The 20,017-nt window shown below is 40.1% G+C and overlaps 1 protein-coding gene across 5 annotated transcripts in view; it reads right to left on the bottom strand.

Moving 5' to 3' along the window:
• Positions 1-20,017, bottom strand: part of AP4S1 (adaptor related protein complex 4 subunit sigma 1) — a 48,898-nt gene that overhangs the window by 27,121 nt on the left and 1,760 nt on the right. The window lies entirely within an intron of this gene.

Genomic DNA, 20,017 nt, shown 5'->3' with positions numbered 1-20,017 from the left:
TGACATTTTATTAAAAAATGTAGTTGTAGGGGCGCCTGGGTGGCACAGCGGTTAAGCGTCTGCCTTCGGCTCAGGGCGTGATACCAGCGTTCTGGGATCGAGCCCCACATCAGGCTTCTCCGCTGTGAGCCTGCTTCTTCCTCTCCCACTTCCCCTGCTGTGTTCCCTCTCTCGCTGGCTGTCTCTATCACTGTTGAATAAATAAATAAAATCTTTAAAAAAAATAAATAAATAAAAATGTAGTTGTAAGGTGTTTGGGTTACATAGATATATGGATTTTTCTTTTCTTTTTTTTTTAAGATTTATTTGAGAGAGAGCACGTGCGCATGAGTGGCAGGTGGGGGGGGTGCAGAGGAAGAGGGAGAAGCAGACTCCCTGCTGAATGGGGAGCCCAGCACGGGGCTTGATCCCAGGACCCTGGGATCATGACCTGAGCCAAAAGCAGATGCTTAATGGACTGAGCCCCAACATACAAAAGTCACATACTATCAACACGATCTATCACTGTTGAAACGGAAGTTGGTCATCTGCCCAAGACAGTTTTTGTTAAGTTTCTGTACTGTAAAGTTATCCCCCACCCCCTTCCATACCATACTCTCTGGAAGTCATTACATGTACCCCACATTTAAAGGGTGGGGAGTTATGTTCCATCTCCTTGAAGGAGAAGTACCTACGTAAATTATTCGGAATTCTACTGCACAGGAGATCTGTCTACCACACCCCATTATTTATTTATTCATTCAATCACTTATTTATATCAGTAGGGACTCATGGATATTTAATTTTATACTTTGGGTTATAATACAATATAAGCCACTGATTTTTAATTTCAGAAGCCACTAAAGAACTGTGGCCCAAAGTGTGAAAAACACTATATTAGAACATGAACTTGTGGGTAGGGTTCATATCTTATTTCAGATCTTTGCACAGTGCCTAGTGTAAGAGAATATCCAATAAATGTTTGTTGAATGAATGAAATAATAGACTTTTTTTTAAAGTGATAATTTTTCCTTAAAAAAAACTCACATCAGTATTCAAACAAAGCAGATACATAATGTACCCCGGTACCCCAACTCCTGCCCCGAAGCCTGTCAGTCTTCTCAAAGATTAAACCAATGCTCAAATTCTCTAGACATTCTATACGTTTACGGGTAAATATGCACACATGTGGCGCAACTTTATTTTTTAAACCTAAATGTGGGGGCGCCTGGGTGGCGCAGTCGTTAAGCATCTGCCTTTGGCTCAGGGTGTGATCCCGGCGTTATGGGATCGAGCCCCACATCAGGCTTCTCCACTGGGAGCCTGCTTCTTCCTCTCCCACTCTCCCTGCTTGTGTTCCCTCTCTCACTGGCCGTCTCTGTCAAATAAATAAAATCTTAAAAAAAAAAAAATAAACCTAAATGTGACTGAACTCTAAAATGCTAAGAGGCTAGCCTAGGGTTTATTCTCTTCTGGTACCTTTGAATGAACCAGGTGCACTCACCAAGCCCTGGCTGGATCCTGTAAAAGGGCACTGAAGAGATGCGATTTGGAATTCATCAGGAGCACTTGCTGTTGACGTGGTCTAGTCCAGGCTTTCCTGGCCTTTGTCCCCTTGATCCAAGGGCCTTGGCTCCCATTCTTTCTCTGGCTTTAGTTCTTAATGACCTGGCTTGGATATCTGCAATCTTCCAGGACTTGACCTTTGGTATTTGCCCTCTGGCTGTAACCCCAGAAGCCTCTGGCACCCAGCCCTTGCTCTGTTAACCAGGAGTAGCAACTACCTTACAGAGTGGTAGCGGAAGATTAAATGAGGTAAATGATGTAATTCTTGTAAAACACTGAACACACTGACTTCTTTCATTTCCTCTCTTATTGTGTATTAAACTAGAAAGGAATGCTGATAAGATTATAAGGAAACAGATAGGTATATGTATACATTGTGAGTGGTCCTTAAATTGTTACAAATTTTCTACAGGGTAACTTGATAGAATTGAACCAAAAAAATCATGAAAATGATTCTACCATTTAACTCAAGCATTTCTGTCTTGGAAATCTATCCTAAGGCATAATTTTAAATCCACAGGCATGAAAATATTTATAGTAACATCATTTATAATAGTGAAAAATGACAAATCTCAGATATTAGAAACTGAGAACCAGGTGTTAAATGAACACCACCTTGATATTTTTTAACCATTAAAATAAATATGCAACAGACCATAAGAGACGCTTAAGCATAGGAAACAAACTGAGGGTTGCTGGAGGGGAGTGGGATGGGGGATGGGGTTACTGGGTGATGGACATTAAGGAGGGCATGCGATGTAATGAGCACTGGGTATGATGTAAGACTGATGAATCACTGACCTCTACCTCTGAAACCAATAATACATTTTATGTTAACTGAATTTAAATAAACATTTAAAAAAGAAAAATATAGAGGAAAAATGTAGATTCAATAAAGTCACAAAGTCAGAACACCAAATTCTATACCCATATAGATTACAATTATGTAGAAGCAATATAGAGACTAGACAGAAATCATACAAAAATAATAACAAACAGACAAAAAGAGAGTAGAAAGATGAACCTTGAACACATCATGCTAACTGAGAGAAGCCAATCACAAGGACACTATATTGTATGATTCCATTTATATGAAATGTCAGGAATGTGGAAATCTATAGAGAAAGTAAATACATTAGGATTGTCAGGGGACCGGGGTTTGGGATGGGAGGTCTAAGAGGTATAGGGCTGTGATTATGGTTGAACAAATGTGAGTATATAAAAGCCACTGAATTGTACACTTTAAATAAGTGAATTGTATGGCATGTGAATTATATCTCAATAAAGCCTGTTAAAAAAAAAGAGACCATGGGGCGCCTGGGTGGCTCAGTCGTTAAATGTCGGCCTTCGGCTCAGGGCGTGATCCCGGAGTTGTGGGATCAAGCCCCACATCGGGCTCCTCTGCTGGGAGCCTGCTTCTTCCTCTCCCACTCCCCCTGTTTGTGTTCCCTCTCTTGCTGCCTGTCTCTCTCTCTCTCTCTGTCAAATAAACAAATAAAATCTTAAAAAAAAAAAAAAAAAAAAAAGAGAGACCAGACAATCTGGAAGAGCTCCCAGTGGCCAAAGCTGGAACAATTTGGACAACAAATAACATAGTATCAGATTATTACCCAAAGTATAAAATAAGTATACATTAGTGCATATTGATATAAATACATGATTGAATAAATAAACAGGACGGAAGAATCCCACATACAAGTTTTGCCTGCTATCTGAAAGTAGATGGTTCCCGGGAAACCTTTACTAAGCCAAAATGGCAGCAAAGCAAAGAAGCAATTACTATTAATTTATATGGGAAAAATTTTGAGCATTCTCAGACACAAAAAATAACCTCTCTTAGGCTTTTCTGATGCCTTAGGACACATCTTGCTAAGGGATGTACGAAATAAACTGAGAGAAACCACAGATGCTCAGGGACACACTTCAAAGCTCTGGCAGATTGATGCTGTCATGCTGAGTGTAGTTCTTGGGGAAGGAGCTTGGCGGGGCCCCTCTGGCCACTCAGGGTGTGCACTGCCTCTGTGACTTGCTCACTGCAAAACAAATGTTCAACACTATTTTTGCTTTTCGCCTTTTCTCATAAAAGTGAAAATCCTCTTTGGATTTCTTTCAGTTAACGAAAGCGGGTATTAACGTTCATGTAGGTCATTCATAAAAGCAAAAGGTTTTCAATGGGAGATACCTGTGTATCTGTTGATAGGCTCTCCTCCAGTAGGTGGAGCTTAAATTCCCCCACCCATTCACTGGAGGGTGAGCTGAACTTAGTGACTCACTTCCAAAGGACAGCATGTGGAAACAGAAAATGGTAACCTCACAGGAGAGAAACCTGGTACACACCACCTTATCCCCCACCCATTCACTGGAGGGTGAGCTGAACTTAGTGACTCACTTCCAAAGGACAGCATGTGGAAACAGAAAATGGTAACCTCACAGGAGAGAAACCTGGTACACACCACCTTATCCCCCACCCATTCACTGGAGGGTGAGCTGAACTTAGTGACTCACTTCCAAAGGACAGCATGTGGAAACAGAAAATGGTAACCTCACAGGAGAGAAACCTGGTACACACCACCTTATCCCCCACCCATTCACTGGAGGGTGAGCTGAACTTAGTGACTCACTTCCAAAGGACAGCATGTGGAAACAGAAAATGGTAACCTCACAGGAGAGAAACCTGGTACACACCACCTTATCCCCCACCCATTCACTGGAGGGTGAGCTGAACTTAGTGACTCACTTCCAAAGGACAGCATGTGGAAACAGAAAATGGTAACCTCACAGGAGAGAAACCTGGTACACACCACCTTATCCCCCACCCATTCACTGGAGGGTGAGCTGAACTTAGTGACTCACTTCCAAAGGACAGCATGTGGAAACAGAAAATGGTAACCTCACAGGAGAGAAACCTGGTACACACCACCTTATCCCCCACCCATTCACTGGAGGGTGAGCTGAACTTAGTGACTCACTTCCAAAGGACAGCATGTGGAAACAGAAAATGGTAACCTCACAGGAGAGAAACCTGGTACACACCACCTTATCCCCCACCCATTCACGAGGGTGAGCTGAACTTAGTGACTCACTTCCAAAGGACAGCATGTGGAAACAGAAAATGGTAACCTCACAGGAGAGAAACCTGGTACACACCACCACACTAACATCATCAGTCATGTCATGTCCCCTGATATGAGGTGATGAGAAAAGTACTTCATCTCTGCGGTATTCTTCCCCAAACCCACAGCCCCATTCTAATCATGCAAAAATTCAGTAGAAAAAAAACAAAAACAAAAACAAATGAAGGGACGTTCCAAAAACTATTTGACCTGTATCTCCCAAAATACAAGAAAAACAAGGAAAGTGTGAGAAACTATCAGAGATCAGAGGAGATTAAGGAGCTAATTGTGACTACATGCAAAGTGGTATCCTGGAGGGGATCCTGAACAGAGGAAGGGCATTAATAAAGAACTGGTGAGGGGCGCCTGGCTGGCTCAGTCAGAAGAGAATGCGACTCTTGATCTTGGGGTTGTGAGTTTGAGCCCCATTTTGGGTGTAGAGATTACTTAAAAATAAATAAATAAACTTAAAAAAATTTTTGGTGAGGGGCGCCTGGGTGGCTCAGTCGGTTAAGTGTTTGCCTTCCGCTCAGGTCATGACCCCAGGATCCCCTGATCAAGCCGTGCATTGGGCTCTCTGCTCAGCAGGGAGTCTGCTTCTCCCTCTCTCGTGTGTGCACTTTCTCTCTCACTCCCTTTCTCAAATCAATAAGTAAAATCTTAAAAAAAAAATTTTTTTTGTGAAACATGAGAATAGTCTGAGTTTAGTTAATAATAATGCTACCCATGTTGGTTTTTTAGATTTGATAAATGTACCACGGTAATATGAAATGACAACATTAGGGGAGATGGGTGAAGATATTCAGAAATTCTCTATACTATCTTTGCAATTCTTTTATAAATCTAAAATTATTTCAAATAAAAAGTTTATTTTTAAAAAAGGAGAGAGGGGTCCCTGGCTGGCTCAGTTGGAAAAGAATGTGACTCTGGATCTCTGGGTCATGAGATTGAGCCCCATATTGGGTGTAGAGATTACTTAGATAAATAAAAAAAAACTTTACAGGATTTGTTTGTTGGTGTGTCTGACTGTAGAAGTCTGTGTCACATTGGTTATATTATTTTTGGTTATATTGCTTAAGTAAGTTTTTATCAGTATATTATAGCTGTTTAGGTATGAGGTTCATTTTTATTAATATTCCCAACAATTATACTTCAGGCTTTCTTATTTTCGCTTAGCTAAGAAGCATATTAATTTTATTATTTATTTATTTATTTTTTAAAAAATCTGGATCTTTTTTTTTTTTTTAAGATTTTATTTATTTACTTGACAGAGATAGAGACAGCCAGCGAGAGAGGGAACACAAGCAGTGGGAGTGGGAGAGGAAGAAGCAGGCTCCTAGTGGAGAAGCCTGATGCGGGGCTCGATCCCAGAATGCCGGGATCACTCCCTGAGCCTAAGGCAGATGCTTCACAACTGCCCCTGAGCCTAAGGCAGATGCTTAACAACTGAGCCACCCAGGCACCCCCAGGCAAATTCAAATTAAAACCACAACAAGAAACCACTTCACACCCACTTGAGTGGGAGAGGGGCGCCTGGGTGGCTCAGTCATTAAGCTTCTGCCTTCGGCTCAGGACGTGGTCTGGCGTTCTGGGATCGAGCCCTGCATCAGGCTCCTCCTCTGGGAGTTTGCTTCTTCCTCTCCCACTCCCCCTGCTTGTGTTCCCTTTCTCTCTGGATGTCTCTCTCTCTGAAATGAATAAATAAAATCTTTAAAAAAAAAAAAGGGAGAAAAAAAGGGGAGACTGGGTGGCTCAGTCATATAAGCATCAGACTCTTGATTTTGGCTCAGGTCATGATCTCAGGGTTGTGGGATCGAGCCTGGCATCCATTGGGCTCTGTGTTGGGTGTGGGGTCTGCTTAGGGTACTCTCTCCCCCTCTGCTCCTCCCGCTCATGCTCTCTCTCTAAAATAAATAAATCTTTTTTTTTTAAAAAGGGAAAAAAGTGCTGGTCGGGATGTGGAGACACTGGAATCCGCATGCAGTGCTGGTGGGAAAGTAAATGTTCCACCACTCTGGAAAACGATTTGGCAGTTTCTTAAAATTTTACACAAATTTACTATATTATCCAGCCATTCTACTTTTAAGTATAAGCCCAAGAGAAATAAACCATGTCCACGAAAGACTTGTACATGAATGTTCATAGAAGCATTATTCATGATAGCCAAAAAGTAGAAACAACCCAAATGTCCACTAGCTGATGAATGGATGAACAAAATGTGGCGGATTTACATACAATGGAAAACTACTCAGCAATAAAAGGGAGTAAAATACTCCTACATGCTATGAAATGGATGAAACTTGAAAACATAAAGTGAAAGAAGCCAGATGCAAAAATACTACCTATTGTATGATTCCATTAATCTGAAACATCCAGAAAAGACAAATCTGTATAGATAGAAAGTATATTACTGGGCCAAGTATAATGTAATTAGGGCCAGTAGAGGTTTAGGGGAAAATGGAGATAGGATCTCTATTTGGGATGATGAAAATTTGGGGGCGGGGAGTGTGGGTGGTGCAGTTAAGCCTCCAACTCTTGGTTTCAGCTCAGGTGGTGATCTCAGGGTTGTGAGGTGGAGCCCTGCGTTGGGCTCCCTGATCACTGGGGGGTCTCTCTCTGTCCCTCCCCTGACTCACATGCATGTGCTCACTCAAATAAATAAATACATCTTTTTTTAAAAAAATAATCTTTTTTAAAAAGATGTATTTATTTAAATTCAAGTTAGTTAACATATAGTATAGTATTGGTCTCAGGAGTAGAATTTAGTGATTCATCTTACAACACCCAGATTCTTTTTTTTTTTTTTTTTTTAAAGATTTTTATTTATTTATTCAACAGAGATAGAGACAGCCAGCGAGAGAGGAAACACAAGCAGGGGGAGTGGGAGAGGAAGAAGCAGGCTCATAGCAGAAGAGCCTGATGTGGGGCTCGATCCCATAACGCCGGGATCACGCCCTGAGCCGAAGGCAGACGCTTAACCGCTGTGCCACCCAGGTGCCCCTGAAAATCTTCTAAGAGGATTTATTTGCGTGATAGTATTTGCACAACTTGGTAAATTTACTAAAAATCACTGTACATGTACATCACATAAAGTTCAGAACTACTAAGAAATAATAAGCAGAGAAGGAAGTAATTATACCAAAATGCATTTTGCTTAAATCTGGATGGTAGAATTAGGGCTAATTTTTATTCTCTATTTTACTTTGCCTTATTTCCCAAGTTTTAAGAGATGTGTTATTTTTTGTGTCACACACAAAAAGTTTGTTTAGAAATGCTGAGCTGCATTACATAATTTTACAAAATTACCCAACTGGAAAACAAATGTTTACTCTGAATAATGAAGCTATCGTTTCATTTACTGTGACATTTCTAAATGCCATACTTCTTTAAAACATGTACTGTTTTTCAAAGTGGATGGGTTGACAACACTTAATCAGTATGGACTAAATACCAGAAGCATGGAAATAGCAACTATTAGATTCTACTTGCCACATCACATTGATCCATTCCTTAGGCCTCTAAATTATCTAGCTGTTTCTGAATGTCTCCATCCTTAAACGAGAGGAAATACTGGTCAGTAGCAGATTTTTTTTTTTAAGATTTTATTTTATTTATTTGACGGAGAGAGAGACAGCCAGCGAGAGAGAGGGAACACAAGCAGGGGGAGTGGGAGAGGAAGAAGCAGGCTCCCAGCGGAGGACCCTGGGATCATGCCCTGAGCTGAAGGCAGACGCTTAACGACTGAGCCACCCAGGTGCCCCTGTAGCAGATTTTCATCTAAGTTGGAGCACCTCCCTCAGAGTTTGTAATATATATTCTTTCTTTATACACGAAAACAGTTTGTTTGCTTTAGATTTACTGGAATTCTTCAATCATTCAGTTTTCTCATCTGTTAACTGAGAATAATGACAGCTGCCTCACAGACTTACTGTGAGGACAAAAATGAGATAAAGGAGATGTACAACACTCAACAGAGCTCTCCTTTTCCTTCCTCATCCTCCACGGTGTAGGTGAGATATTCTTTCCAACAGATTCTTGCTACTGCAATTCTAACACTGCTGCAATTTGACTTCAGGAAACATGTCACCCACTCTGCCTTTCTTTCTATCCCCCTCCCCCGCCCCACCATCTCTCTCTCTCTCTCAATCTCTTCTTTATGATTCAGAATACATTTTTAGTAGCTGTACCTGAGACTTCTACTTTCTGTTAAATCCCTGGGTCACTCAAGCAATATTTCTTTTTTGTTGTTGTTGTTAAAGATTTTATTTATTCATTTGACAGAGAGAGACACAGCCAGTGAGAGAGGGAACACAAGCAGGCGGAATGGGAGAGGAAGAAGCAGGCTCCCAGCGGAGGAGCCTGATGTGGGGCTCGATCCCAGAACTCCGGGATCACACCCTGAGCCAAAGGCAGATGCTTAACGACTGAGCCACCCAGGTGTCCCGCAATATTTCAACCACATGTTGTTAATTTGTCATTTAACACATTTACATGTGTGCTGCTTTTAAAACTTGGTTTTAAAACAGTTATGGGGCACCAGGGTGGCTCAGTGGGTTAAGCATCCAGCTCTTGATTTCAGCTCAGGTCATGATCTCAGGGTTGTGAGATCAAGCTTAAGATTCTCTCTCTCCCTCTGTCCCTCCGCCCTCTATAAGTAAATAAATAAAATACTAAAATAATTTAAAATACTAAATTTCAGGGTGCTTGGCTGGCTCTACAGCATGCAACTCTTGATTTTGGGGTTGTGAGTTCGAGCTCCATGTTGGGTGTAGAGATTCCTTAAAAATAAAATATTTTAAAAAAATAAATAAAATGTTAAATTTCAATCAAATTCAGGATCCGTGGAAATCCTGAAGCTCCTATTTCTGTAGAAAAGTACTTTAAGAATAAACCTTAATACTTTGGTCTGTCATTTTTCTAGGAATATATCTGAAAGATTTCTAAAGCTTCATGTGGCTCTAAATCTTGAGCTAAAGCCATTTTTTTTTTTAAGATTTTACTTATTTTTTTGACAGAGAGACAGCCAGCAAGAGAGGGAACACAGCAGGGGGAGTGGGAGAGGAAGAAGCAGGCTCCCAGCAGAGGAGCCTGTTGTGGGGCTCCATCCCAGAACGCTGGGATCACGCCCTGAGCTGAAGGCAGATGCTTAACTACTGAACCACCCAGGCACCCCTTGACCTAAATCCATTTTGGTAAATTGATCAAAAAGTCTCATCAGCTATACTTATCGTGGTGACTACTGAGTAATGTAGACAGAATTGTAGGACCGCTGTGTTGTACACCCAACACTAATGTAACATATGTCAACTGTACTCCGATTACAAACATTTTCGAAAAGTCTCATCGAATTCTGGTCCAAGATACGATGTAAGTTCAAATTAAGTGTGGTTATTTGTAACTTTAAAACATATACAAATAAATCAGAGTGAAGCTGGAAGTTTTACTGAAAAGGGTAGATACTGCATTTTTGAAGATTTTCAGATATCAGACTTCCTCTCCTAAATCAGGGGGTGAGCTGAAAAATTTTTAAGTTCTTTACAGTAACATGATTCAGGCAGGGGGAGAAGTCATATTTCAAAAACTGAGGATGAGGAATTTATATACTATAAATAGACCATTACATTGTCTGAAAGTACTTGTTTTATTTTTATTCATTAGTCATCTGTGTGTGTGTGTGTGCGTGTGTGTGTGTAGTGGGGGATGGAGGGATTGGGAATAGATTCTCCACTAGTCATCTGCCAGAGGGGTATTATCAGGTCTGGTGGTGATGGGAGGCATGTACAGTTTAAAGATACAAATTGTTAATGGCTGGAGTTCACACGAGCCTGTTTTTGTTGCTGCCGTCGTTGTTGTTGATATCTTATCCTCCACTCTTAGGATAGGAAAGCTGCTTTGGGGCAAATAACAGGACTCAACCTTCCCATTACCGCCAATGGAGGTAACAATACGTATCATTTGAAATCAAAACAAAGATTTTCTTCTAAAATTATCTTTCTTCTATTGGGTTTTACGTCAAGGATCATTTATTTTGAAATTTAAAATAACATTAAAATAGGGAATTACATTTTACTTTGACAAAACATGGGCATGGGTTAGAAATAGTGAAGAAATACCTCTGCGTGGGTAATCTTACTCTTAATTGTTTGGTCAAAATTAGCCACACAAATTAAATACTTGTGCTTACTGACTAAAAATCTTCATCGAAGTTTTGAGCTAACAAAGACATCCAATATCTGAGTTTTAGAGGAGACAGAGCAGGGAGCAGAGATCTAGCAGTCTCATGGCTGGGATGCTCCCAGCACTTGCTATTCTCACGTTACAATGTGTCAATAAGGAGGAACTCCAGAAGATAAGCAGAAGTACTATATATTACTTCCCATTCCTGTAAAATGGTCAGACAAGTTTCCCCCTCAAATGGGAAATATTTCAAACCAGACAGTCTGGATTCTAATAAATTTAACTTCTGTGTTTCTTAAGTTAGATAGATCTTATTAATTCTTGCTGGGCATCTGATTTCCAGCGAAAACTGTGAAAGCCATACAAAGACAGATTCTGCTTCTATGTCTGTCCTTCTGAAGAGCGGTCATCTAACAGCATCACATTAGGTTTGAGTGACAGGTCTATGAGTGCTCTTAAAGTGTCAAGTGCAATGTTACAGGTTTTATTTATTTTTATTTATTTATTTTTAAAAAAGATTCATTTATTTATTTATTTATTTGACAGAGATAGAGACAGCCAACGAGAGAGGGAACACAAGCAGGGGGAAGAAGCAGGCTCCCAGTGGAGGAGCCTGATGCAGGGCTTGATCCCAGAACGCCGGATCACGCCCTGAGTCGAAGGCAGACGCTTAACGACTGAGCCACCCAGGCGCCCCATACAGATTTTAAATTCAAATCAAACTAAAGCAATTTGGAATTAAAATTTGATTTTTTGATGGTTCCTATTTTTTGTGTCAAGGAAGAAACAAACAAAACATCGCTGGAATGCAAAGGAACCTCACTTTACAAAAAAATATATCTCTGAAAAGTTGACTATAAATTGAATTTAAACACAATACTGGAATAATAGAAAATGTTTCTATAAAATAATCACTCTGTAATTTATCTGCCACTAATGTGTTTCAATATTGTAAAGTGTTTTACTCTATGCTCACATTACTTAAGGAAAAATTAATTACTATTAATTTTTTCCTAAAAAAATACACAAGAAAATCATACTATGAAACTACAGCATTGTATTAAAGTTCTTATTTTAAGAGCTTCTTAAATAAAGTATGTCCTGAGTTAAAATCAAGCATAGCAAAAGCTACATCAATATTTTCAGGGCCTAAAGATATCACTTGGAAAATTATGGCCCCGATAACAAATTCTTTTTGCAAATCATCACTCTAAAGAGAAGCAGCAGTAAAATGTAGTCTTACTACATTAAACTTCAGTTTGGGGATCAGCTAACTTACCCAACAGGATCTATCATTTTTGTTAGTGACACGGCCACCACTAACAATTCAAATGAGTAATTAACACTCCCAGTGTTTGATGGTGGTCATGAAAGACCTTCTCAGCTGCATCCTGAAAGGCAGTATTTGCTTTTTGGAATATGATGTGTGAACGTGACCCAACACACCAACTCATGAAGAGCGATAGTAACAGTAAAAAGCACTAACGCAGTACTAACTAGACAGCCAGGTGCTGTTTTGAACATTTTACGTACATTCATTTAAGCCTCACAATAGCTCTATGAGTTGGAGACTGTTTTTACCCTCACTTTACAGATGTGAATACTTAGTCACTTGCCAAAGGTCGGTCACCCAGTAAAGCGATGGAGGAAGGACCCAAAGCCAGAGAGCCTGACTCCAGAGTCTGGGCGCTCACTCCCTGCTCTTTCCCTCCAGGTTTGCCTCAAGACTCCAGTAACGCAGTGACGGCCATAATATGACCAGGGATGCACAATCCCACTCCTCATTCACTAGTGTAAATCTAGCTCAGGCCAGTTGTGCCCTCGGTGCAAAAGCTTTTACTGGCTAACGTGCGTATCCTGGCAGTTTCAATCTGGCCCTGGAGCATGTCACAAAAGGTGCAACTCTAACAGATTACTTACTTTTTAGACGATCTCAACATGGAGATCTAAAGTGCCTCAGTAATGACTCAATCAGACCATGCGAAAACTTAGGACAGTAAAACTCGTATTATTACGACAGCGTGCTTAATGTTTGTGATTGGACCTAAACTTCCAAAATTCCTATGTCCGATTTGCTCTCTAGTGAGTTCAGCTAATCTCCCTTTCTACTTCCAATAAATAAAACATAACTGGCAAATGCTGTCCAAGGCGTCTGCAGACTCGTATCTGAATTTAGTATCATTCTCATTCAGATCAAATGTCAGGGTAAACGCAGGGCCTTTCAGGTGGCCTGCTTGGCTGCCCTTTGCCCAGGAGCACCTTTTGCTTTTCTGAATTTCACAGTAAAATGTAGCAACATGTTATTGCTCCTGCTGAAAATGTAAATAGAATATTAAAGTTGTCAGACAAGAGCTGGCCCAAACATTGCCCAAAGGATATTCATACTTAAATTTATACTTACTTATATCTCACAATCTTTGAAGAGCAAAAATGTCTTGAATACTTAGTAGTGGTTGAATAAAGCTATTTCAATAGAAGGTTGTAATAAATAACTTTGGGTTAAATAGCAAGTAATTTAAATTTTAAAATGCCAACACTGTAGAGAGGCAAGGTTATACCAGCAGAGTAGTTTTGAGAGCTCCCAGGATCCACTCACAAAAAACGGTGATAGCAGCAAGGATGGAAAAAAATCCAAGTCTATAGTCAACATCTTTACCAAAAACCGGATGAAAAATGGTCCCAGAACTCTAGAATGGGTAGAGTCAAACTACACTTAGCAACAAATCAGGATGACCACCGGGGCACCTGGGTAGTTCAGTCAGCTAAGCGTCTGATTTCGATTCCAGTCGTGATCTTGGGGTCCTGGGGTTGAACTCCCAGTAGAGCCCATGCTCAGTCTCAGTGGGGAGACTGCTTGTCCCTCTCCTCCTGCCCAACAACCCCCCCTTGCTCATACTCTCTTTCAAATAAATAAAATCTTCATTTTATTTTAAACATTTTATTTTTGTTTATTTGACAGAGAGAGAGCACAAGCAGGGGGAGCAGGGAGAGGGAGAAGCAGGCTCACTGAGCAGGGAGCCCAATGCGGGGCTTGATCCCCAGACCCTGGGATCATGACCTGAGCCGAAGACAGACGCTTAATGACTGAGCCACGCAGGCGCCCTGCAAATAAATCTTTAAAAAAAAAAAGGGACGCCTGGGTGGCTCAACCAGTTAAGTGGCGGCCTTTGGCTCAGGTCATGATCCCCGGGGTCCTGGGATCGAGTCCCACATTGGGCTTCCTGCTGAGCAGGGAGTCTGCTTCTCCCTCCGCCCTTCACCCCCACTTGTGTTCTCTCTCTCTCTAATCAATAAGTAAAATCTTAAAAAAAAAAAAAAAAAAAAGCGGGATGACCACAGCTGTGCTGGCAGAAGTGGAGGTTTGAAAATGTGGTCTTATAAGAGTCAAAAGAGTCAAAGAATCCAGAAATCACCAGGTCATAAACCAAAGGAAGGGGCCTCTCTCCCCCACTTGAAATGAGAGCCCCACAAGTAAATCTAAGGACCACAGTGAGAACTGGGAGGAGGCCTGGCAGGGTCTCTTTTGCCCATAAGTGCAAGGAAAGGTTCCATCTAGGACTTTCTAGTTTATCCAAAATATGGAGGAGAAAGGAATATGCTAAATAATACCATAAAAACACAATCAGCCAAATGTGGGAAATTCTATGGGATAAATAACCTGGTGTCTTTGACAAAACGGCATGACAATGTGGGGATGACAGGAAGGCAAATCAAAAAAGACCTAAAGACATATCAACTAAATGAAATATATGGATTTTGTTAGGATCCTGATTTGAAGTCACCAACTCCATAAAAAAATTTTTTTTGAGACAATTGGGAGAAACTGAATATGGACTGGGGATTAGACTATATTAAAAAATTGCCATTAACTTCGTAGGTGTGACATTAGTATTGCGGTATTTTTTTTTGTAAAGATCCTAATCCGTTAAAGATACTTAGAGAAATTATTTCATCTATGAAATAATATGATGTCTGGGATTTACTTTAAATATTACTGGGCCTGCTATGGGAGCATGGGGGAGACCATGAATTCTGTTTCAAGGCATCTTTGAGCTTGTCGAGTAATGTCATGAGCAAAGCTTACCCTCCTAAGTCGAAAAATTTAGGGAAATAAGTTGTAATTGAAATTAAACGGTGGCAGACATGTCCAAGGAATATTGGAGGATTTGATAGGTTTATGAAACTTGCAATAAATGAGTGCATGGAGATGGCAGTCAGTGGGCAACAGAGCCGTACAAAAAGGTGGTAATACGAGGAAGCAGTATCATCATATTTAAGCCTTGGAATAAGTATAAACAAAGGCTTGTTCACCACAGGAATCAATTGCTTCTACATGTCTCCTCTCCAATGAGCCAGTTTTACTATGATATGAAAATGGAGACTGCAAACATTTTTATATTAAACTTCTTTATTAAATATATTTTGGTGATGGAAAAAAAATTCCTCAGAAAAAAGGTGGAACAGGTGAACTAAGGAGCAAATCTTGATTAACTGTTGCAAGTGTAGTTCATAAGACTTTGTTCTATATTTGCATGATTGAAATTCTTTTTTTTAAGATTTTTTTAAAAAAATATTTTATTTATTTATTTGACAGAGACAGCCAGCGAGAGAGGGAGCACAAGCAGGGGGAGTGGGAGAGGAAGAAGCAGGCTCCCAGCAGAGGAGCCCAATGTGGGACTCGATCCCGGAACGCCGGGATCACGCCCTGAGCCAAAGGCAGACGCTTAACGACTGAGCCACCCAGGCGCCCCTAAGATTTTATTTTTAAGTCATTTCTACAACCAACATGGGGCTCGAATTTACAACTCTGAGATCAAGAATCGCATGCCCTATTGACTGAGCCAGCTAAGCACCCCCATGACTGAAATTTTTTGAAATAAAAAGTTAAATAGAAAAAGTCTATGCACAACATGATTTAGAATATCCAATTACTATATTAAAACCTATGAAACAAAAGGAGCGAAGGAGGATAGGATTTATTTTAAAATGCTCTAAAGAATTCTTCAGTCCTTTTTTTGTGGGGTAATCGTCATGTTCTTCAGGTTAGTCTATTAATAGAAAGACAAAACCATCATTTAAAAATATGTTGTTATAAGAAAAACTACAAGTTTTTGTGAATTTTTGCCAAATTTATACATTCCCCAAAGAGAACACTCTCTAGCATGGATTTCCCAGGCAAAGTGTCTATGGCTGGTATCATTCTTTTGAACACTCTCCACTGTTGCTCTAACAGGAGATAAACCACATTTCCAAGATTGTTAAATCATTACCTAGGAAAGTTTTGGCAATTTCCCATTCAGTCACATTTTCCAGTCATTTGGTTCTCATGCTTATGGACCTGGTTGTTCACTTTTAGCCAGTGTCCAGGAGGGCCTCTGCTCTAGGCAATTTTTTTTTTCCTTCAATTGTGACACCTTTGTGAGTTAGCTATTACACAATATTATCAAAGCATACTGCTTCCTGACTCATATTACCCAGAAGACAATTCAGGAATGAACTTGGACCAGAATTTTATATAGCATGCTGAGTTTCCTTAAAGTTTTGGTACCTATTTTTCTATAACCTTTGAAAGTCCTTTTCCTTTTCTTTTCCACACAACATATTATTTGAATAGTTCAAGTGCCCTGCATATATTTCTACAATTTTCTTAGCCATAGGCAACTCCTATAATGAGAAGTAGATATCTGATCTTATTTGGCAGGTTAAACCATGGTGTAGGGCAAAGCTGTCTCCTCCTCTTCTGTTCTATCTACATTATATAGTTTGCTGCTTTAGTTTTTGAACACATGCCAGGTCTTCTCAAAGATCTTCCTCCTTTGTTCTCTATATTTATATATGTAAACACTACATAAACACTATATAATTTTCCCAAGTGATTAAATCACCCCAAAATGATTTTAAAAGTGCAAATGATTTGGGAACCAGAGACGGTGATACTGAGCCACTGACAGGATAGTAGGAGGAAGAATAGTGAAGGGATACTTTGTTTCCAAATAAACATATACACTCACTGATATGAGTAGGACCCACTTCCTATTCTACTAAGGGCCTGAGGAGGTGACCCAGAACTCTTATTTCAGCTTCCTCATCTCCCCATGGAGATAATAGTATCTGTTGCAACCTTTCCACATGATGCAAAAAGATGAGTAATGTTTGTGAACCAGTTTGAGCTCTTTCTCAGAAGGATGCCAGGTTTATAGTCAGCAAGATGTAAAACTGGATGTTCAGGTGAGTAATTACAGGGAGCCATACAGTTCTCAAAGGCAGGGTCAAAACTCTTTGTACATCAGGTATTGCAATAATCGGGAAAAAGACGTCTTAGTGTTAACTACTTCTGACTTATTTAGAAGCCTGGAATTCCTTAGTGTACGTCTAGTGACATAACATACTAATATTGAATATGGCAAATCCCTTTTTGGTCAGCTAGAATAAGCACACAGGTGTCTACAGGAAAGAAAAAAAAAACCCCTAACATTCTAAATTTATAAATTTATATTTAATGTTAATAAGTACTCTTGACTATCATCAGTAGTATACTGAAACTAAGAGAATCAATGGGAGAGGAGGAGCGATGCACAGGACTGATGAAAAGACAGAACAAATAGGAAGTTTCAAAGGTGAAACTGAAGAGAGGAAATGACTCAGCCACAGTTGCAGGAGGGAGTTCCAGTTAGGTGAGTTGTAGGTGATAATATGACCTGGGAAAGCTCATTACATACAAAGAACAAGATTCCAGGAGCTCACTGCAGAGTGTCCTCAGGAGTCATGGACACAAAGTATAATGACAATAATGTAAGAAATATTCTCCTCACAGAGAAGAAAATCTTGGTATCATTCTCTTTTAATACTCAGGGTAAAAGTCAACTATAAAAAACAAAACAAAATAAAAAAAAGAACTCAGGGCAGTTTCTCATCACTGAACCTTGAAATAGCTGGTATAATGGTAGCAAAACTAATAATACATAAAAATTGAGGCAAAGGAAAAATACACCTATTCATCTAGCCTAAATTTCAGTTATTCATCATTTTGGGGAGACTGCACTATCCCAGACACTGGGGGTACAGTTGCAAATAAGAGGGACATAGGTCCTACCCCTCTAGCAGGCTGCAGGGCTGCAGATACATGGCTGTGATCTGGGAAGAACATGGCCAAGGACTGCATTATTGGTATTTATAAAACCATGGTGAAAAGTGAGTGTAGACATGTTCAATTGGAATTCTTCAAATAGGGAGCACTTCAAAAAAATTTTTAAAAGATTTATTTATTTGAAAGAGAGAGAGAGCACAAGCAGGGGGAAGTGGCAGGCAGAGGGAGAAGGAGAAGCAGGCTCTTCACTGGGCAGGGAGCCCAATGTGGGGCTCGGCTCGATCCCAAGACCCTGGGATCACCACCTGAGCCAAAGGCAGATGCTTAACCAACCGAGCCACCAGTCACACACTTCATATTTTAAAACTGAATCGAATTTAGGGATCTAGAAAGCCTCCTGGTAGAAGTAATACTCAACTGAGTTTTGAATGAAGAAGGGAAGGAAAGCCAATGGGGTATAGCATGTGTTAAATTCTTGTGAAATGAAACAGCATTATGCTCTTGAGGAACCAAAATCAGTGCAGCCTGCCTGGAAAGAAGAATGGGTGCCATGATGGTGTGATGGTAAACTAGGCGACAGGGAGGACCTAGAATTTGAAGGATTTTTATATGCTATGCTAAAATTTGGGCTTTATTCTAAATTGGTAATCACCAAAATATTTTTTTAAAGATTAATTTATTTGAGGGGGCACCTGGGTGGCGCAGCGGTTAAGCGTCTACCTGCAGCTCAGGCGTGATCCCGGCGTTCCGGGATCGAGTCCCACATCAGGCTCCTCTGCTATGAGCCTGCTTCTTCCTCTCCCACTCCCCCTGCTTGTGTTCCCTCTCTCGCTGGCTGTCTCTGTCAAATAAATAAATAAATAATCTTAAAAAAAAAAAAAAGATTTATTTGAGAGAGGGAGAGAGAGCGAGCACACACACGGGGAGGGGCAGAGGGAGAGACAATCTCCAGCAGACTCTGTGCAGAGTGTAGAGCCCCACATGGGCGAAATCTCACGACCATGAAATCATGACCTGAGCCCAAACCAAGAGTCCAACGCTTAACGGACTGGGCCACCCAGGCACCCCATCACTAAAATATTTTAAGCAAGGAACAATAGAATCAGATATGTCTTTTGAAGATCACTCAGGCATCGTTGGTAGCGGGTGGTGGGGGAACAGTAAGGTGGGAAGGTTTAAACTAACACAAAAATAAAAATAATGGAATAGATACGATATAGATAAGGAATAGAAATGAAATATGTACTGAGAAAGGGATTGGATGTGGGGGTGAGTGAAAGGCAGGTACTACAATAACTGCCAGCCCTCAGGTTTGGTTGTAGTGCCACTTAATAAGATAGGTACTAGAAGAGAAATAGAGTTGTTTGTTTTTTTGAAGGCGGGTGGGGAGGAAAACAGAAGGGTTATCAATCTAGTTTTCTTAAGCTTGAGATACCAGTGGGAAATATAAATATACATGTTCTTCTTCTGACGCCAACATAACAGAGATCAATTACACCTGCTCAAACGTGTTTCTTAGAGACATATTTTGGAAATTTTTATGTGCTAAGAGGCCCCTTAAAAAAGGAAGAGGACTAAATAAGCAGGTTGTATGCTGGTCACTATAAAATGGAAAAATAGTACTTAATAATATGGAGAAACAGTTCCTAGTAATATGTGACCTAAGACCTCATTTCATATACAAATAAAATATGGCAGCATGGGTAACAAGTCCAATCCGCTCTTCATTAAACATAATAATAGCAAAGCAGACATGATAAAATAAGATGTACTATTTTTATCTTTTTGAAATTATACCTTGAGTGGTCTTGTATATCACCCAGTGAAAACTTCATTGGTTGTACAGAAGAAAAAAAATTAATGCAATCAATTTTATGTGCAATTTTTCTGCATAGCTGTAATTATTGATCCTTTTTTCCCTTATTATATTGTTAAATATTTTTGTCCTATTTTGCAAACAAGTGGTTATTAGCTCTATTAACTTTCTTTAGAAACTGTACTAGTTCATTAAGGATGTTTCCTGGCAACCTAAGCACATAAAAACATACACTCCGGTACTTAAAAGGTTAAACGGGTCTTTTAGGTGTATATTATA

This window comes from Ailuropoda melanoleuca, chromosome 20 (assembly GCF_002007445.2).
Source record: "Ailuropoda melanoleuca isolate Jingjing chromosome 20, ASM200744v2, whole genome shotgun sequence".
Taxonomy (NCBI): domain Eukaryota; kingdom Metazoa; phylum Chordata; class Mammalia; order Carnivora; family Ursidae; genus Ailuropoda; species Ailuropoda melanoleuca.
This window is presented reverse-complemented; position numbering and strand designations above follow the sequence as displayed.